Genomic DNA, 5,298 nt, shown 5'->3' on the forward strand with positions numbered 1-5,298 from the left:
CATTTTCCTGACTTCTTCATTAGTACGCCGGAGCGTTTCCCTTCCTTATCCTACCGATCGGGAGGAACGCCGGAACGTCCCTCCTACCCCATCCTTATCCGCCGAACGGGAAGTCAGAACCAAGTAACAATGAAATGCCTTGCATCATTTGATTTATAACCCAATAAGTACATGCTTTATTGCGATAGAAAGAAGAGAATTTTAACTGAAGTACAACTTAAGATGAGATATATTCCATGTGTTTGGAATTGGTTTCCCGTCCAGATGCTCTAAACGGTAAGCCCCGTTACTCAGGCTTTCACTCACTCTGAATGGCCCCTCCCAACTGGCCGCCAGCTTTCCATGAACCTTCTCCCTTCGAGCTTCCCCGACCTTCCTCCAGACAAAATCACCTTCCGCCAAAAGCCTTGGTCGCACTTTGGTGTTGTATCTTCGTGCAACCAACCTTTTTAGCGCTTCTGCCCGGACTGCTGCAGTTTCCCTTCTTTCGTGTAACACATCCAGGTTTCCTCTCAGGCCCTGTTCATTTGCCTCCATGTCGCTCACTTGTCTTCTCAGTGTTTCCCCGCCCACCTCGACCGGCATCATTGCATCCGTCNCGTAGGTCAAGTTGAACGGGGATTCTCCTGTTGCACCGTGGGGGGAACATCGGTACCCCCATAGGACCGACGGTAACTCATCAACCCAAGCACCTTTCGCCTCGCCCAACCTTCTCTTTAACTCTTGNATGATTATCTTGTTCATCGCCTCTGCTTGGCCGTTCGTCTGGGGGTGCTCAACCGAACTGGTGACATGAATTATGCCCCACTCTTGATAAAAGGCTTTCAGTTTCTTATCTATAAATTGCCGGCCGTTATCCGTAATGACTGTTTTGGGCAGCCCGAAACGGCAAATGATCTTCCACACAAACTTCTGGACCTGGGCGGCAGAAATCTTTGCCAATGGTTCAGCCTCTACCCATTTAGTGAAGTAGTCCACTGCCACTAGCAAGAACCTCATCTGTGACCGCCCGGTAGGCAGGGGTCCAACAATGTCCATTCCCCACTGGGCGAATGGCCAAGGGGACACAATACCTTGCAACTCTACTGCCAGCCCATGGAAAACGTTCCCGTGCTTTTTGCAGGCTTCGCATTTTTTGACGAATGCCATACAATCCTTCTCTAACGATGGCCAGAAAAATCCCGCCCTTAACACTCTTGCCCGCAACGTTCGCCCGCCCGTATGCCTCCCGCACACCCCCTCATGCAGTTCCTTCATTACATATTCTGCCTCCCTTTCTAGCAGGCATTTTAATAGAGGCGTAACATAACCCCTTCGGTAAAGGTCATCACCGATCAGGCAATACCGAGCAATCTTCTTGGTTTCCTCGGCACTCAAAGTTTCCCCGCCGTCCTGCTTCCGAACCAGCTGTACTATGTCGTCCCTCCAGGTATTCACTACCCGCCCGGTAGCGACGACGCAGCATTCTATCGTCGGCCTGGTTATTACCTGTTTGATCACCGAAGACAATCCTCCTTTCGTGGCTCCGCCGGCCAGTTTTGAGAGTAAATCTGCCCTGATGTTTTCTGACCGGGGAACGTGCCGCAAAATGAACTCCTTGAAGCCCAAGGCCAGCTGCTTGGCCTTGTGAAAATATTGTAACAAGAGGTCATCCTTCACCTGAAAATTCCCAATTATCTGCCCTTCGACCAGTTGGGAATCTGTTTGACACTCTAACCGACCTACCCCTAGGTCCTTGGCCAACTCCATCCCGGCCAGCAGAGCCTCATACTCGGCTTGGTTGTTGCTGACCTTGAACTGGAACATCAACGATTGCTCCACTAGTATCCCGCAGGGTCCTTCTAAGACCACCCCCGCTCCTCCTCCCCGTCGGCTAGATGACCCATCAACCGAAAGTTTCCAGCAGAACTCTTCTTCAGGGGGTAGATCAACAGCAAAGTCTGCTAAGTGTTGACCTCGCACCGACCCTCGCAGCTCGTACTTCAAACCGAACTCCGACAGTTCTACCGACCATCCTATCATCCGACCTGCTAAATCTGGTTTGCGTAGGATCTTAGCTATCGGGTAGTNCGTTCGCACCACGACCTGGAAGCCTTGGAAATATGGNCGCAACCGCCGAGCGACATAAACTAGAGATAAGGCCACCTTCTCCAGCTGTTGGTATCTTACCTCCGCCTCTTTCAAGCTTCGGCTAACGAAATATACCAGTTTGAATTGTGGAGCTTCCTGTAGCAAGGCTGCGCTAATGGCTCCCTCCGAAACTGCCAAGTATACTTGCAATTCGTGACCAGGCTCCGGGCGGCCCATTACAGGGGGCTGGGTAAGAACTTCTTTTATACGCCTGAAAGCCTCCTCGCTCTCCTCGTCCCAACATCCCTGCGCGGTCTTCTTCATAGCCCGGACGATCGGCTTTGACCGACCAGCCAGATGGGGGAGGAATCGTGACAAGGACGTCAACCGCCCAACCAACCTCTGTACTTCTTTCACCGTCTGGGGACTTCTCATCTCCAACACCGCCTTACACTTGTCGGGATTTGCTTCGATTCCCCGAGCGGTCAACATGTAGCCCAGAAATTTCCCGGCCCTTACCCCGAAGGTACACTTAGCAGGATTTAAACGCATATCGAACTTTCGGAGTTGCCCCATGACTTCTTTCAAATCCGATAGGTGCTCCTCTACCGACCGGCTCCTAACCACCATATCGTCAACGTACACTTCCATGCACCTGCCTATTTGTCCTTGGAAAACCTTGTCCATCAGCCTCTGGTACGTAGCCCCTGCATTCTTCAGTCCGAAGGGCATGACCTCGTAACAGAAGGTTCCCTGCTCAGTAATGAAGGCGGTTTTATCATTGTCCGGCCGGTACATGGGTATCTGATTGTATCCCGAATAGGCATCCAGGAAACTCATCACCTCATATCCTGACACTCCGTCCACCAACGCGTCGATGTTCGGCAGGGGGTATGTATCCTTCGGGCAAGCTTTATTCAGGTCGGTAAAGTCAATGCACATTCTCCACTTACCGCTGGCTTTCTTAACCATGACTACGTTTGCCAACCAAGTAGTATACTTGACTTCTCTAATGAACCCGACCTCGATTAACTTCCCCACCTCCTCACCTACCGCCCTTCTCTTTTCTATGCCTAACCTCCTTTTCTTCTGAGATACCGGTCGGGCATCTCGAAATACGGACAACCTGTGTGAAATAACATCAGGATGGATCCCTGGCATGTCTGACGCAGTCCAGGCAAATAGGTCCTTGTTCTCTACCAGCACCTCCTCCAACCTTCGCCGCTCGTCCTCTTGAAGGTCTTTACCAACCATCGTCACTCGATCCTCACTTTCCAGGATACATGGCCGGACATCTCCCATTGGTTCCACCCGGTCNGTGGTGTCTTCTCTCGGGTCCAAGTCTGCCGCCGATATAACTGCTCGGGTCTCGCATACCCGATGCCTCGGAGGTTGCACTCTTAACCCAGCTGCATAACACTCCCTAGCTACCCTCTGGTCGGCTCGGACCGTCCGGATTGTGCCGTCGTCTGCCGGGTACTTCATAGCTAAATGCGGGGTAGACACTATTGCTCCAAACGCGTTGANGCATGGCCGTCCCAACAACACGTTGTAAGAAGTGTCCGCTTCTACCAGGAGGAAACGNACCTTTAGCTCTTTCGNCCCCATCTCCGCCCCCAAGCTCACCTTTAAATCCACGTACCCCCTTGTGTCAACCCGTTCTCCTGCAAATCCCAAGATCTGCTCGTTAAACGGCATGATGGACTCGTCCGGTATTTCCATTTGCTGGAAGGTCTTCCAGTATAGGATATTGGCCGAGCTCCCCTGGTCGACCANCACCTTTCCCACGNTGTACCGAGCGATGATGGCCGTGATGACCATGGGGTCGTCTTGGTCCGGGTCCGGCGCATGGAAATCCTCATCCGAGAATGTTATGGTCGGCATGGTTCTTCTGCCGATCCCCACCTTATTCACGCTGTGCAAGTTTCTCAGATGCCGCTTTCGGGCGGCCGAGGACGCCCTTCCTCCGGCAAATCCGCCCGAAATGGTGTTTATTACTCCCTTCAGGGGCCTATCTCCGCTTCCCTCGCCCTCCGTCCGTTCAACGGTCGGCAGGGCCCTCTGACCGACCGGTAACTGACCCCTGTGACTTCCCGTGGCTCCTCTTGGGTTTGGATTCTCCCTTCGAACAAACTCCCTCAGGTGGCCAGCCTGTACTAAACTCTCTAGCTTGTCCCTCAGCGCTACGCAATCCTCCGTGGAATGTCCCATGTTCTGATGATAACGGCAATGCTTACTCTCGTCCGCTCCCCGAGGGGTAGGGGACCGTGCCACCGTCAACAAGTTAGCCCTTAAGGCTTCTTCCAAGACTCTCACCCTCGGGGCACTCAACGGAGTATGATGGAAATACTGTTGCGCTCTTTGTATTTCTGCCCCCCGTTTTACCGTCATCCTGTGCTCCCCGCCGGCTGGTCTTTTCTCTCCCCTCCGGTCCCGCCCCGACTTCTCCCTCGCTCCTCCTTCTTCNCCCTGATCGTTGCGATACGACCTCCCCTCTTCTATTCGTATAAACCCGGCCAGCTTATTCTGTAGTTCAGCCATAGATTGGGGCTCTTCCTCATACAGATAATCCACGAAAGGGCCGGGCCTAAGCGCTGTCGTGAGTGCGCTCACTATCAGCCGTTGGTCCACATTCCGCACCTGCCGAGCGGTTCGGTTGAAGCGCTCCATAAACCCCTTCAGTGATTCCTCCCGCCCTTGTTTCATCCTGACAAGGGCGGTATAAGTCAAACCTCGCGAACGATTTGAGGCATACTGCTGGCTAAACAGCTGCCTCAGGGTAATGAAACCGTCAATGCTGCGAGGCGGCAACGAGTGAAACCAGTCCAAGGCCTCGTCCTTCAGAGACAGAGAAAATACCCTGCACCAGACCAACTCATTGGATGAATAGACCGCCATGGCGTCTACGAACGACCTCANATGCTTCACTGGGTCTGATGTGCCTCCGTACTTCTCAACCCAAGGGAAAACCTTGTTCTCCGGCATCACTGCCNCCATGACGTTCTGAGTGAACGGGTGCAACCCCTCGGCCTGGTCGAACTGGTCTCCCTCCTCCCAAATCTCTTCAAACTGTGGATTNTGCCGCTCAGGCTCCCTGCGCCCCTCCAGATTGTCCTGGTCACGCCCTATGTTTTCCTCATCTCTGCCCCTTCCCCTTCCTTGGCCGTCTCTCCCTCTCCCCCTCCCGTTCAATCCTTCTCTCCCACCGACTCCTCTGCCGCTCGGTTC

This window comes from Vigna radiata, chromosome 7, assembly GCF_000741045.1.
Source record: "Vigna radiata var. radiata cultivar VC1973A chromosome 7, Vradiata_ver6, whole genome shotgun sequence".
Classification (NCBI taxonomy): Eukaryota; Viridiplantae; Streptophyta; class Magnoliopsida; order Fabales; family Fabaceae; genus Vigna; species Vigna radiata.